The following is a 17,068-nucleotide window of genomic DNA, read 5'->3' as shown; positions in this document are numbered from 1 at the left end:
GCTTGACCTTGAAGACACGGTTGCGGCACACATTACTACTATCGTGTTTGGATCACTTGATCCTGTGCATCTCCGAAGCATGCATGACCATTCCCGTCAATGTTCAAGTCACACGGCTCCTCCTACACAACCATCACCGGGGGCAAGCAACCAAGATGCATCTACCGGTGATAAGGAAGGGTGGACATCGACGACTTACAAAAAAACAAGGAAGCCAAGACCACAAGCCACAAGACCACAAGCCATAAGACCAAAAGATGAGCCTAAACCCACCCCTCGAACTTCAGTTTTCGACAGGCTGAATCATTCAAAACCTAGAATTTCGACACTTGATCACATCAGTGGTCGAGACCGAACTTCCATCTTCAAAAAGCTTAAGACGCCAACACCGCAAAGATTTGTCTTTGAAAGGTTATCAAAACCCAAGAAACAAAGCGGCACAGCTAGATCACCTTCACAACGGTCGGCTTTGGACAGACTTGAAGAAACTAAGAAGCCTTCTAGAAAGAGGAAGACAACGCCAAAGGAAGAAAAGCTCGACAGTCTAGCAGGAAAAGATGATGTTCAAAGCTTGATTCCTTCAAGGATGAAACACCAAGCAACTTTGGAGGTCGACACAAAAGGAACACTGAAGGTAAGAAGGCACACCATCATCTACACCGGCCAATCTTCACGCCAACAAACCCAAAAGGACCGCACTGAAGAGGAGGCCCAATAAGACAAATAAGACGAAATCCCGGAAGAAGACGTCACTTCCGGCTCTGTCAACTTAACATCTTCATCTTAATCGCTGGGGGCATGCTCCAAAACCATGCCAATCAAGCCGAGTGAAGTTGAAGGATGGATGATGCGATGAAAGTTAAGCACTCAAATTAAACCCTCTTTTGACAATTGTAGTATATGTATAAGTAGGGATCGTTCTGGACCAGGGATTAGGAGGGATTGCTAATCTAAACTGACTTACAAAAAGAAACTTAAAAACACTTAACTAGACTCTATAGACTCAAAACACTTAAAAACACAAACAAAACAGAAATTTAACACTTTGAAACAAGAAAGTAAAAAGGGGATTTTGGTTTGGATGAATTTGAAATAAACAAGCAAGTTATAAAACTAGGCAGATTATAAAATGAATTTGAGAAATAAAATGATGGATGGATTAGTTAGAGGTCCGTTCTTCACACATGACACACTTGTACATGAATCGATTTCCAATTGCTTTTCAATAAACTATTATGCTCAACACCCCAGATTAACCGTGATACACAAATTAACCCTCAGATTTTCCTTTACTCATTGAATTGGATGAATGCATGCGACAACCCAAATCATTCTCTAAAAGTCCCCTATATGAATGCATAATAGAGATACAATCAGAGATCATTACGTTCAATGAAAATCATAAGTGTTGACAAGACAATTATAACTATGAATGCATGATACAATTGCCAAGAATTCAATTAACGCGATTGTGATAAACAACCTTCACTACCCATGAATATAAACTTGTAACGATTAGGTGAAACTCATTTATATTCTAGCATCTAATTCATGCATGAAAATTAAGTATGCATCCTTAATAAACATACAAGAATCAGTTATGAATAAAATAGATAATTGAATTGCAATCACAACTTATCAAATCACAATTGGAAGAAATCAATTCATATCTCAAGCATGTTCATGGCTTCAAACTTCCCTCTAACTAAATGGGGGTTTAGCCACTCATAATTGCAACAAAATCATAAAATAAATTTAACATTGGAAACAAAAGAAAGAAAACACCTAAACACTCCAACGATCCAAGTTGATAGCACGGACGTCCAAACACTTTCCTTTCCTTTCTTTGCTACGGCACAAGGTGTTGGTGAGTGTTTGAAGGTTTGTTTGTATGGAGGAATGGATGTAAATATGAATGGATGTGTTTGGATGAAGGTTGTATTGAAATGGGAGTGAATGATCTAAAAAATATATGACTCAATTTATGTTACACACACTTCCTTTTATAGAGGAAGTGCAAGGCAATGGAGGGGGACATGGAGTAGTGTTGAAATGATTCAAAGGTGAAAGTGAAGTAATGATGCAAAACATGGGTAAAATGGAGTGGTTTTGAAATGATTCAAAGGTGAAAGTGAAGTAATGATACAAACCATGGGTAAAATGGAGTGGTGTTGAAATGATTCAAAGGTGAAAGTGAAGTAATGATGCAAAGCAGGGGTAAAATGGAGTGGTGTTGAAATGATTCAAAGGTGAAAGTGAAGTAATGATGCAAAGCATGAGGGGTAAAATGGAGTATTGTTGCAACAATGAATGCAAGTAGGGAACATGAATGATTGTGCACATGGTAGAGAAAGGAAAGAGAGGTGGAATGGTGTAGAAATGAGTCAAGGGTTAAGGTGGAGTGATGATTGATGCAAGAAATTTGGAATGATGGAGGGAACAAGGGTGGTGCTAGGCAATGAGTGAATGAAATAGACAAGGAATGTTGTTGGAACTTAGGGACATTGAGGATTAGGAAAGATTAAATCAAAATAAGGTAATCTTGACTCATGTTTCTTCTTTGGTTGTTGAGCTCTTTGTCATTAATTATTCTTTCTTTCTAACACATTCCAAGCCTCTTTAGTCTTCAATTTTGTCCATCCACCTTGCTCCATGCATGTGCTATCCATTCCAAGCCCAAAACTGCTCCAAAATGCACCAAAATGCACCTTATTGCTTTATAAGGCCTATGGACCTACAAACACACGAAAATAGCTTAAAATACATAATTAACTAAGAAATAACAACATAAGTGCATGAGAACAAGCTAACTCAGTCGCATAAATATGCTCCTATCAAATTCCCCCACACTTAGCTTTTGCTAGTCCTCGAGCAAAACAACAAACAAACGAAACAAACAAAATATAATCTAAACCTTCCAACATTTGCCTCAGGGATTTTTAATGAAACATGACATGCCAAAGATCACCACTCACATAGATTTAAGCGATCATTACCCTCGAGCATATTTGATCATAGTCACCATTCACTAGCTCACATTTAATCAATTAAAACAACATTTTGAATGTAGTAACATGCCTTAGAGAATTCCCTCAATTCCTTACTAGATACACTCTTATTTTCACACAAGAATTTCTGACTACACTCCCTATACTAGGTATATGTGAGAAGATTGATGTAAACAAGAAAACTATCACTCACATATGTTTTTCGACAAAGAAACAATTTCTGGAAGTATTAATGCATGTATATATATGATCTCATGAACGGATTGTCACTACTTAGAAGCGAGAACCAGTGATATCATATGCTCATACCAATTTCAAAATCCACATATTGAAAAACACAACACTCAAGGTGGAAGTCAAGGGTTGTAATGGGGTTAAGGGCGTTGGCTAACAAAGAAAGGTAAGGGTAAATAAAAGTTCTTAAAAGAATAGTGAGCAAAGTAATGATGTAGGTACTTAGAATTCTCTTTAGAATGCAGAAATCTACTTTTAAACACAAGGGAAAATTCATGCAACTCATGCTTTTCTTTTTCTTTTCTTTTTCTTTTTTTTTCACGAATTTTTCTCTCTGCCGTGCCCAATTTCGTTGGCACACAAAAAAAAAACACAACTTTGAAATCTAAATTCCCCCACACTTGTTTTATGCAATAATGTTGATCAAAATGAATTCTTTCTAAGTTATGCTCCACTATACTTCAAGAACAAGGGTATGGATAGTCCTATTCTAGGTTAGGTGGAGATGATGTGGTTTAACAAAGAAAATAGGCTAAACAAGGCTCAACGGGGTTTTAACCTACAAAACAAATGACAAAGGTGGGTTCGGCTATTTTGGCTTTGGTTCACTAATCAACTTCATCTTGGATATGTGTTATGCAAATCAATGTCATGCTTTGAATGGAACGGGCATGAGTTCTAGTATTTGGATCTATAATGATGAATGCATTCTAGGTAGCAACCAAGCAAAGAATAATGAGATCATACAACGACTTTAGAAAACAAAAATGCACAAATTATTAACTCTCCAAATAAACGTTTAGGCTCAAGTCTCACAAGGTTGTAGCGTACATTTGAGTTCCTTCTTTCAAGCATGTTACAAAATTGATTTTTCCTTTATGATTGCATGTGAATTCGTAAATTATAACCACAACCAAGCATACACCAAAGAGTAAATCAAATTTTCATCCATGTTTATAACTCTCTTTAACAGTCATGTAATTAAAAACCAAATCCTCATCATTGTGTTGGAAGGTACTCTAAGACACCCAAAAACAACTCTTTTTTTGGGTTTTTCAAAACAATTTTTCAAATTTTTATGAGATTTTCGGATTTTTATGTCAAAACACACTGAAACACTCCAAAACAGCTTAAAAATACTTAAAACAGCAAGGAACAACACTAGAAGTAATGGGTGATAAATTTCTACGAATTTCATGCAAAACAATAGTTACCCCCCCACACTTAAATCAAACATTGTCCTCAATGTTTTAAGCATAAACTCACACAACAACAAGCAAACAAACAAACAAACAACGAATAAACATGACAAGTATAGCACAGTAAAAACCAGACAGAGTAGAGTTTAAGAACGCAAATCTGGTTTTGGAGATAGATGATCTTGTTGACTTTCCACAACGTTAATCTTGAACTGGTTTGGAATTCTGAGCGAGGAATATGAGAGTTCCCTGATTTGATTGTGCAGTCTGTATTCTTCTCTGCTTGATTCTTCTGCACGGCGGGCAGGCATGAGGTCGAGGTGTTGGTATGTTTCTTTCTTCAATCTTTCCAAGTGCCCACCTCTTGCTTTCTTTCTCCTTGTCTCTAGCTGAGGATGAATTGGTAAATTGTCTCCACATGCTTCGAGGTATCATTTTCACTTCCCTTATCTGTTCCCCAGGCAGATGTGGTAGACGAAGAGAAAGCATAAGATGATGAAGATGAGTACTCGAGAGCAAGGCTAGGTAAGCAATCAGGAAGGGTTTCCAGGCAGTCGGTTCCAGATCGGAAGATTGATACCAAGTGCTGGCTGATTGCTCTCTTTCTCCTTGTCTTAAAACAAAGACAAGGAGAAGGACATGGAGAAAGCATGATATGAGATACTCTTGCTTTCAACCTTCATGATATGAAATACTTTTGCTTTGGATGAGTTGTTTGCAAAGGTACCCCAAAGAATTAGGAACACTGAGTGACTCGAGAGGGTGTGTTGGAAAGGCATTTTCTGAGAAGAAGGGGGGTTATGTATGTCTGCCTTGCAATTGAGGGTGAAGGATGACATTTATAGGAATTAATAACCGGTACTATTCTTTCACTCTTGTCAGCAACCGTTGGATGGTTTAATAGTAAACTTCACGTGCTTTCTACTTCACAAGAGATCTTCGACAGATTGCCCGTAATTTTTGTAAAGCTGACTTTGCAAGTGACAGATGTTGACACGTTGGGAAAAACAGATGGTTGGAATCGGCACTTCGACAAACTGCCCGTGATTTCCGCAAAGCTTACTCTGCATGTGACAGATGTTGACACGTCTGCAAAAGAAGATGCCTCTCCGATATCTGGAATTGCCTCTTCGATCTCTGAAATCCCATCGAGTTGCATGTGACAAGTGCGGACAAATCTGGAAAAGAAGATTGGTCGTGGTTTCTGAGCAAGCTCATCTTTTGAGAAAGCTAGCACCTCTTTGATTTTTTTAGTTGGCCTCTTCGATTTCTGAGCTTGCCTCTTCGATCTCTGAAATCTCATCCAGTGCTGATTTTTATAGAGGTACGCAGGACGTTCAAAGCACACTTGAATTTCTGCCTGTAAAAACTCTCTTCTTGCACTTTTACGATCTTGACTTGTCCGACCTCTTCTTTCTTTAACACCTATGAAAATGTTTGGCCCCTCCGACCGTCGTTTTGACTTGAACCTTGGTGAAGAGGCAGCCCCGCCTTCTCCAGACAACATATGGCGCCCATCCTTCATATCCCCTACTGGTCCCCTTACCGTTGGGGATTCGGTGATAAAGAATGATATGACAGCTGCGGTGGTGGCCAAGAACCTTGTCACTCCCAAAAATAATAGACTACTTGCCAAACGGTCTGATGAGTTGGCTGTAAAGGATTCTCTGGCTCTCAGTGTGCAGTGTGTAGGTTCCGTGTCTAATATGGCCTAACGCCTATTTGCCCGAACCCGTCAAGTTGAATCATTGGCGGCTGAAGTGATGAGTCTCAAGCAGGAGATTAGAGGGCTTAAGCATGAGAATAAACAATTGCACAGGCTCGCACATAATTATGCTACAAACATGAAGAGGAAGATTGACCAGATGCAGGAATCTGATGGTCAGATTTTACTTGATCATCAGCGGTTTGTGGGTTTGTTCCAACAACATTTGCCTTCGTCTTCTAGGGCTGCACCGCGTACTAAAGCTCCAAATGATCAACCTCTGCTGCCTCCTTCTTCTGGGGCTCCGCCGACTACTGAAACTTCTCCTAAGCAGCCTTTGTGAAGGCTCCCTCTTGTAATTTCCTGCTTAATGTTCTTTTTTTTTTCCATGAAAATGAATGTAAGACTATCTTGCATATCTGTCAATGTTTCAAAAATAAACCCACACCCAAAAATAATTAAATAAAAAAAATGACAATCATGGCAAAATAGAAATGCAGAAAAGGGAAGGTTTCTAGAAACGCAAAACTGATTGTAGAGCGATTCATAGATCTTCCTTTTTTTGAATACATGGGTTGCCTCCCAAGAAGCGCTTTCTTTAACGTCTTGCAGCCGGACGATACCTCCTTTTAAGCTCCATTAGGGCTCACGGCATGGAGGGGTATTTCCTCCACGATATGCTCTTCAAACAGGTCGTAATAGGGCTTCAAACGATGCCCATTCACCTTAAATTCATGGCCGGTTTTCATGCTTTGGACTTGGACTGCACCATGGGAAAAAACATTAGAAATAACAAAGGGTCCAATCCACTTAGAGCGTAACTTACCGGGGAATAACCGAAGGCGAGAATCAAAGAGGAGCACTTTCTGCCCCTTGGAGAATGTCTTTGTACGAAGCATCTTGTCATGATACGCCTTGGTCTTATCCTTGTAAATCCGAGCATTCTCGTATGCCTCGTGCCTAATCTCCTCGAGTTCATTTAATTGGAGCTTTCTATGCACCCCAGCGGCATCTATATCCATGTTGAAGGTCTTCACAGCCCAATATGCTTTGTGCTCTAACTTGACGGGCAAATGACATGGCTTACCATAGATGAGCCGAAAAGGGGACATGCCAAGGAGAGTTTTGTAGGTCGTACGATAAGCCCACAATGCATCGTCTAAGCGCAAGCTCCAATCCTTCCTTGTTGGCCCCACAGTTTTCTCAAGGATTTGCTTGATCTCTCTGTTTGAAACCTCGGCTAGCCCATTGGTCTGAGGATGATAAGGTGTTGAAACCTTATGTGTAACGTTGTACTTTTTAAGCAAAGCCTCAATGGTTCGATTACAAAAGTGGGAGCCTCCATCACTAATGAGAACTCTAGGCATTCCAAACCTAACAAAAATGTTAGTTTTCACAAAATCTGCAACAACCTTAGAATCGTTAGTACGAGTGGCTTTTGCTTCCACCCATTTTGAAACGTAATCAACAGCTAGCAAGATATAAGTGAAACCATAAGATGGAGGGAAAGGACCCATGAAATCAATACCCCAAACATCAAAAATTTCAACAAAGGATAGGGGTTGTTGCGGCATTTGATCTTTGGTACCTATGTTTCCCATTCTTTGGCACCGATCACACGTTATACAATAAGTTCTAGCATCTTTAAACAACGTGGGCCAATAAAATCCACATTCAAGAACCTTTAATGTCGTTCTTTGAGTGCCAAAATGTCCACCACAAGCATAAGTATGACAAAATCTTAGGATCGAAAGAAATTCACAATCATGCACACATCTACGTAAAATCTGATCAGAGCAATACTTCCACAAATAGGGATCATCCCAAACATAGAAACGTGCATCTTTTCGAAGTTTATCACATTGGTGCTTGGTGAGAGTGCTAGGAACTTGTTTAGACACTAAGTAATTCACTAGATCGGCATACCATGGTTCACTTACCTCAATTGACAGCAGCTGCTCATCGGGGAAAGTTTCAGGGATAGGCACGTTATGCTCATGCTCCTCATGGACCATTCGGCTTAAGTGGTCAGCCACCACATTCTCGCTTCCTTTCTTGTCTCAGATTTCGATGTCAAACTCTTGAAGAAGAAGCATCCAACGAATGAGCCTCGGTTTTGCTTCCTTCTTCGTTAGTAAGTACTTTAAAGCTGCATGATCAGTATAAACAATCACTTTAGTTCCAATTAAGTAAGATCGAAATTTACCTAAAGCAAAGACAACAGCTAGAAGTTCTTTTTCCGTTGTGGAGTAGTTCAATTGGGCATCATTGAGAGTCCGAGAGGCATAGTATATAACATGTGGCTGCTTGTCTTTTCTTTGCCCCAAAACAGCGCCCAATGCATAGTCGGATGCATCGCACATAAGCTCGAAAGGAAGGCTCCAATCGGGAGGAACAATGATAGGGGCCGAAGTGAGCTTCCCTTTGAGCTGCTTGAATGCTGATTCACACTCCTTATCAAATTGGAAGGGCACATCTTTTTGAAGTAATCGGCAAAGGGGGTTGGATATTTTGGAAAAATCCTTGATGAAACGCCTGTAGAACCCTGCATGGCCAAGAAACAAACGAACCTCTCTAACCGAAGTATGAGAGGGTAAGTGACGTACAAGGTCTATTTTTGATTTATCTACTTCAATTCCTTTTTCTGAAACAATATGGCCTAAAACTATACCTTGTTTAACCATAAAGTGGCATTTTTCCCAATTTAACACAAGGTTAGTTTTAACACATCGTTTCAAGATCAAGGTCAGATTATCCAAACAATTATCAAAAGACTCCCCAAATACACTGAAATCATCCATAAATACCTCAATTATCTTCTCAACATAATCGAAGAATATACTTACCATACATCTTTGGAAAGTGGCAGGTGCGTTGCATAGGCCGAACGGCATGCGACGATAAGCAAAGGTACCGAATGGACATGTGAAGGTAGTATTTTCTTGGTCATCGGGAGCTATCACAATCTGATTATAACCCGAATAGCCATCAAGAAAACAATAAAATGAATGACTGGCTAACCTTTCCAGCATTTGATCAATAAAGGGCAGCGGGAAGTGATCTTTTCTTGTCGTAGCGTTAAGCTTCCGATAGTCAATACAAACTCTCCATCCGGTTTGGATTCTGGTGGGCACAAGCTCATTATCTTCATTTTTTACCACAGTGACTCCGGACTTCTTAGGAACAACTTGGACCGGCGAAACCCAATGGCTATCATAAATTGGGTAAATCACTCCACAATCTAGTAGCTTGATGATTTCCTTCTTCACAACGTCCATCATGAGTGGATTGAACCGGTGTTGTGCTTCTCTATATGGTTTGGCTCCTTCTTCCAAGAGTATTCGATGCATGCAAGTGGTAGGACTAATTCCCTTGATATCGGCCAATGTCCACCCAATGGCAGTTTTGTATTCCCGAAGCACCCTCACCAACTTGTCCTCCTCTTGTGCAGTGAGTGAAGAAGAGATGATAACGGGCAACGTCTCTTGTTCTCCCAAAAACACATATTTCAAATGGCTCGGCAATGGTTTAAGCTCTAGGGAAGGGGGCTGGATTACAGAAGGAAGCAACTTGTTAGTCGAATTGGGAATTGAAATTAGGTTAGGAGACTTACCAATATGCCTTGGATTTGACTCTAGGGCAGCAACCATCTCCACCAATTCTTCTTGAATAGGCATGGCAAGATGTGCCTTGTTGTTGTCGTGTGCATGCCTAAGTGCTAACCCTTCGTTTTTGAGTCCAATACTTTACGTGAGAGTCTTTTCAAGTGCATCCTCACTCAAATCATCAAGGAATTCCTGCGCCCAAGATTCAATCACATCAATAGAGAAACAAGAGTGACCATCATGAGGATATCTCATAGCATCAGAAATATTGAAATCAATAACTTCCCCATCAAATTCCATAGTCAATGTTCCCTTGAATACATATATCTTTGTACGAGCAGTCTTCATGAATGGTCGGCCAAGTAATATTGGTAATTAAGGGGAATAGTTCGAGTCTTCCATTTCAAGCACGTAGAAGTCCGCCGGAAAGACTAGGTGATTCACCTGCACTAAAACATCCTCCAAAACACCTTTTGGATACGCATTAGATCTATCGGCTAGTTGAATGATCACTCCATCATTTTTTAATTCTCCCAAGTTCATAGATGCATATATTGAATAAGGCATGACATTTATTGATGCACCTAGATCTAACATGGCAGATTCAAAGCGATATTTCCTATAACACAAGGAATTGTAAAACTGCCTGGATCTTTGCACTTAGGAGGTAATTTTCGTTGCAACACAGCTAAGACATTCTCACTTACCCTTACCACCTCTTTGTTCGAAGCCCTCTTCCTTGTAGTGCACAGCTCCTTCAGGAACTTAGCATACTTGGGGACTTGTTTAATTGCATCTAGAAGTGGAATGTTGACTTGCACCTTTCTGAAAGTGTCAAGGATGCCTTTGTCACTCTCGTCCTTCTTTGATTGCATAAACCTGCGAGGAAATGGTGCATTGGTTGGAATAGAATTAGAAGTCATGGAAATTGAACCCAACTTACCTTTTGTGGTCGAATTAAGGTGTGTAGGTTGCTACGGCAAAGATTGCTCAATCCTTGCCAAGGGCAGGCCTCGTTCATTTTCCTCAGGTTGCATATTTTCGTCCTCCTTTTGATTGGATTTAGATGGGCTGGGATCAGATCCAACTTCTTGTCCACTTCGCAAGGTGATGGCTTTGGCAGATTCGAAGCCTCCATTTGGATTCACATCCGTCGAACTAGGTAACTTACCTGGCTCTCTACTAAATTGCCCCATGAACTCAGCCATTTGTCCCATCTGTCTCTTCAATTCAGTCACCTCTCGAGCTTGATTTTGCACTTCCTTGGCGTAATTATGCATATCTTTGGCTTGATTTTCCTGACCCTTCGCCAACGTAGTTAGTAACTGAATAACTTGAGCATTATCAAAAGACGAACCTGAGTTATTTTGGGCAGGTTGTGTTTGGGGTTGTGCGGGTGCATACTGTCTTTGATAGAATCCCGGAGGTTGCTGTTTAAATGTACTTTGTTGTTGGGTTTGTTGGGGCTCCCTCCATTTGAAATTTGGATGATCTCTCCAACCTGGATTGTATGTATTCGAGAACGGATCATTCCTTAGTTGGTTTTGACTCCCATGGCGTTGGCAGATTCCCACCCTCCGTTCTCGATCAATTGAGGGCACATATCCGTGAGATGTCCATTCATTGAGCACACACCACAAGCAGCTACACTTTGTTCTTTTGGTTTTTCAACCACCTGTGAAAGAAGAGTAGTAAGATTAGCCATTTGATTTTAAAGTTCGGAAATAACACTTACCTCATTAACTTGTTGCTGCCGTGGGTTGTCTCTTTGACCAACGCCTTCATATTGTTGAGCATTCAATGCTCGGTTAGCAATTAAGGTCTTGGCAGCCATGGGTGTTTTGTCCACCAAAGCTCCTCCCGCTGAGGCATCTAGCATTTGGCGTTCAATTGGTAGAAGCCCTTCGTAGAAATATTGAAGAAGAAGCTCCTCATTCATCTGGTGCTGTGGACATGAAGCAACAAGGGTTTTAAAACGCTCATAGTAAGTGGGAAATGATTCACCTTGGTTTTGCTGAATGCCACTAATCCTTTTGCATAGTAGAATGACTCGAGAAGTTGGGAAAAACTTCTCCAAAAATGCCCGTTTCATACTCTCCCATGATGTGACAGTTCCGGGGGCTAGCTCATACAACCAATCTTTAGCCTTTTCCAAGAAAGAAAAGGGAAAAGCCTTCATTTTCAGAATGCTCCCATCAACATTCACAGGGGTCATGCTCGAACAAACAACCTCGAACTCCTTCAAATGTTTATTAGGATCTTCCATGGACAACCCATGGAACTTAGGAATATGGTGCAATAAACTGGACTTTAATTCGAACTCGTCGGTCTTTTTTTAGGCCGCCCTTGGATATTGAATGCATAAAGGCAGAGCATTGTCCAATCTCGAAACGAAAAGCTCCTTGATTGTTCGATTGTCTACTGCCATATCTTGGACTTCTTCAAAAGTCCTTGCCGTGGCCTCCTCTTGCTCTTCTACTTTGACTTCTTCAAGATCTGGTGCAGGTTGAGATGATTGGGGTTCTTGTTGATTCCTTGCTCGTCTCAAAGTTCTCTCAAAATCGTCGTCAAAGTCAAAGATGTGCTTCTGAACAGGTTGAGAACTTCGAGTCATAAACCACCTAAAACAAGAAAACAAGTAAAATCAGCAACTAGGAACAAAAACACATGAAAATAAACAAAAAGAAATAATAAGGGATTAGCAAAGTTGCTAATCCCCGGCAACGGCACCAAAATTTGATGCGATGAAAGTTAAGCACTCAAATTAAACCCTCTTTTGACAATTGTAGTATATGTATAAGTAGGGATCGTTCTGGACCGGGGATTAGGAGGGATTGCTAATCTAAACTGACTTACAAAAAGAAACTTAAAAACACTTAACTAGACTCTATAGACTCAAAACACTTAAAAACACAAACAAAACATAAATTTAACACTTTGAAACAAAAAAGTAAAAAGAGGATTTTGGTTTGGATGAATTTGAAATAAACAAGCAAGTTATAAAACTAGGCAGATTATAAAATGAATTTGAGAAATAAAATGATGGATGGATTAGTTAGAGGTCCGTTCTTCACACATGACACACTTGTACATGAATCGATTTCCAATTGCTTTTCAATAAACTATTATGCTCAACACCCCAGATTAACCGTGATGCACAAATTAACCCTCAGATTTTCCTTTACTCATTGAATTGGATGAATGCATGCAACAACCCAAATCATTCTCTAAAAGTCCCCTATATGAATGCATAATAGAGATACAATCAGAGATCATTATGTTCAATGAAAATCATAAGTGTTGACGAGACAATTATAACTATGAATGCATGATACAATTGCCAAGAATTCAATTAACGCGATTGTGATAAACAACCTTCACTACCCATGAATATAAACTTGTAACGATTAGGTGAAACTCATTTATATTCTAGCATCTAATTCATGCATGAAAATTAAGTATGCATCCTTAATAAACATACAAGAATCAGTTATGAATAAAATAGATAATTGAATTGCAATCACAACTTATCAAATCACAATTGGAAGAAATCAATTCATATCTCAAGCATGTTCATGGCTTCAAACTTCCCTCTAACTAAATGGGGGTTTAGCCACTCATAATTGCAACAAAATCAGAAAATAAATTTAACATTGGAAACAAAAGAAAGAAAACACCTAAACGCTCCAACGATCCAAGTTGACAGCACGCACGTCCAAGCACTTTCCTTTCCTTCCTTTGCTACGGCACAAGGTGTTGGTGAGTGTTTGAAGGTTTGCTTGTATGGAGGAATGGATGTAAATATGAATGGATGTGTTTGGATGAAGGTTGTATTGAAATGGGAGTGAATGATCTAAAAAATATATGACTCAATTTATGTTACACACACTTCCTTTTATAGAGGAAGTGCAAGGCAATGGAGGGGGACATGGAGTAGTGTCGAAATGATTCAAAGGTGAAAGTGAAGTAATGATGCAAAACATGGGTAAAATGGAGTGGTGTTGAAATGATTCAAAGGTGAAAGTGTTGAAATGATTCAAAGGTGAAAGTGAAGTAATGATACAAAACATGGGTAAAATGGAGTGGTGTTGAAATGATTCAAAGGTGAAAGTGAAGTAATGATGCAAAGTATGGGTAAAATGGAGTGGTGTTGAAATGATTCAAAGGTGAAAGTGAAGTAATAATGCAAAGCATGAGGGGTAAAATGGAGTAGTGTTGCAACAATGAATGCAAGTAGGGAACATGAATGATTGTGCACATGGTAGAGAAAGGAAAGGGAGGTGGAATGGTGTAGAAATGAGTCAAGGGTTAAGGTGTAGTGATGATTGATTCAAGAAATTTGGAATGATGGAGGGAACAAGGGTGGTGCTAGGCAATGAGTGAATGAAATAGACAAGGAATGTTGTTGGAACTTAGGGACATTGAGGATTAGGAAAGATTAAATCAAAATAAGGTAATCTTGACTCATGTTTCTTCTTTGGTTGTTGAGCCCTTTGTCATTAATTATTCTTTCTTTCTAACACATTCCAAGCCTCTTTAGTCTTCAATTTCGTCCATCCACCTTGCTCCATGCATGTGCTATCCATTCCAAGCCCAAAACTGCTCCAAAATGCACCAAAAATGCACCTTATTGCTTTATAAGGCCTATGGACCTACAAACACACGAAAATAGCTTAAAATACATAATTAACTAAGAAATAACAACATAAATGCATGAGAACAAGCTAACTCAGTCGCATAAATATGCTCCTATCAATTGACTCATGTCACTCCGAAGAAATTGCACAAGAAGCATATGTCTTCTCCACAAGTGCACCAATCGGAAAGGGGGCAAAGCAGCTTTCGCCAACCTCCAAAACGATGTGAAAGTGTTGAAGATGAGGAAATTTCAACACAAATATCGACCATGCGCGATCTCTTCTTCCTCAGAAAATTATTTAGCTACTCAGTCAAGGCTCATTGCTATAAAGATTGTGAGGAACGCCTCTCCAAGCAGCAACCATCTCTTCCACAAGTTCACCAATGGGAAAAGGGGCAAAGTAGCTCCTGTCAACCTTCAGAACAATGTGAAAGTGTTGGAGATAATGAAACTTTGACACGAAGATCATCCATCCCCATCACGATACGTGACATCTTCCCAGAAGACTTCTTCAACTACTCAGTCAAAGCTCCTTGCTATGAAGATTGTGAGGAACGACTCTCCCGGATCGCTTGACAAACCAACAATGCTCATTGTCCATACGAGCCTAAACTGCAGGACATAAAGCTCATCGCCAGCACGAGTCTAAACTGCATGGCACTATGCTCTTGGTTCGAATGAGCATAAAAGGTGACACCAATGCTCCTAGTCCGCACCAGCATAAAAGGCGACACCAACGCTCCTTGCCTGCACGTGTTGAAACTGCAAACGGCACCAAGATCCTCCTGGCCTGCAAGAGCATAAACTGTGTACGGCAAAACCACCATCAAAACCGCCAAAAGCAATCCATCACCCATTTGAACTACGTCATGACTTGATCCCTCCTCAACCGAGGGTATGTAGGCAACTTGAAACTTCGAAACTTCAAGTACAGTCGCAGCATCAACAAAAACACAAACACTTTGAAGAGTAAATAGCAAATGCAAAATGTGAATACGTTATTTCTTTAAAGGAAGGGCAGCTACAAGACGGTCTTTCCAGGCAGCAAGGTCAATGTGCACAACAACGTCACCACCGAGGAAAGTCGTGATCAAAAGGCATTACGCAGCGAAGTATCGTTGCAGGCTCTTGTACAGCTCCATAAGGCAACGCACCACCGAGGGAAAAAGACTGTGAACAAAAGGCACTACACAGCGAAACCCCGTTGCAGTCTATTGCACAAGCACTACCCCGTCTCTGGAAGCTTCGTGAGGTCCGAGCATCATGCTCTATCTTCTCAAAATTAAAGATTCCTTTCATCACGTCGAAATAAAAAAAAAAGTTTTATTAAAAAAAAAATATATATATATATATATATGTTATTATTAGAAAGAAAAAAAATACATATGTCATAATAATTAAAAAAAAAGGGTTTTATTAACGAAAGTCAAATTTATTACAAATGCAAAAATATTACTTTGTAATAAAAAATTAAAAAAAAAAGGGAATACAGTTTCTGCAAAAAGAAGAAGAAGAAGAAAAAAAAAGAAAAAAAGAAAAGAACATAAAAAAAAAGAATTGGGCCGCCCCAGCCTTGTCTCCATCAAAGAGAGCCACAGAGCAGGCCTCCCTTCATTTCACAAGCCCATATTGACAATAAGCCCGTAAAAGGAACATCAGAAATGGAGCTGTGAGAAAGCATCATCAACCAAAACGACTTCATGATGGGGCTGACGAAGCAGCTGCTTCAGAACGAAGGTAAACAATCAAGCCGCGTATACTCGCCGTTGTTCATCCACGTGGTGCTAAGCTTGATCGCGGCCGGGTCAAAAGGTCCGACCCAGGACCAGCTGCTCTCGCTCCTCCTGTAGCAGCACCGTCAGCAGCAGCACCCCACCCACGTTCTGGTTCGAGAAGCTACCCTCCTCCAATATAGCAAAGTCCAAAGTCATCGAGAACTTCAAGGTTATGGGCGTTAATTTCGTGCTGGGTGATCTGTACGATCACGAGAGCTCCGTGAATGCGATCAAGCAAGTCGACGTGGTGATCTCAATGGTGAAGCATGGTCAGTTGGCTGATCAGGGAAAGATCATTACTTGCTGCCGTCAAAGATGCAGGCAGCTCGTTTTGAAGTCCATGTGGAGCAGATGTTTGTTGGACATGGAGATCGGTTATCCAATGTCGTCCAAGCAGAAACTCAAAACCGAAGATCTCTTCAAAGCCGTCAGGACCGGTGATTCTTCGGTGTTTAAATCTCTTTCACTGAAACAGCTCGCCGAAGTTTTCTTTCTCAAGAACGAGGACACCCATTCTCTCATCCGCGTCTCTGTCTCTTCAGGTCGCTCCAAGGTAGTAAAGCTGATGTTTGATGCTGATGAATTAACAAGTGTGATAAACAGCACCAATAAATACGGACGGTGGTTGACCTGCCCTTCATTAGGCTGCCAGTAAGGGATGGTTTGAGGTGGTTCAGAGTTTGATCTCCCATGGTCAAGGATGAACAGGCTGCTGCTTCACCTTCATTTTTGCTCCCAACCGTCGGTTTCCAAATTGGGCTTGATGCGCGAATCAACCACGCTTCTTTAGGACGTCAAGCTACAGCACCAAGACTCCTCCCTTGCAGCATGCGAAGCTCTCCTTCCTCCACAACAGCGAGCAAAGGGCAGCTAGTCACGAGCAGGACTCTTCATCACCATTTG

The 17,068-nt window shown here is 40.4% G+C and overlaps 1 pseudogene; it reads right to left on the bottom strand.

The window, feature by feature from the left end:
* Positions 1-9,892: 9,892 nt before the first annotated feature.
* On the bottom strand, positions 9,893-16,321 carry LOC139197688 (uncharacterized; annotated as a pseudogene).
* Positions 16,322-17,068: the final 747 nt, after the last annotated feature.

Source organism: Malus domestica, chromosome 07 (assembly GCF_042453785.1).
Source record: "Malus domestica chromosome 07, GDT2T_hap1".
Classification (NCBI taxonomy): domain Eukaryota; kingdom Viridiplantae; phylum Streptophyta; class Magnoliopsida; order Rosales; family Rosaceae; genus Malus; species Malus domestica.
The sequence above is the reverse complement of the archived record's forward strand: the minus strand, read 5'-3'. Positions and strand labels throughout refer to the sequence as shown.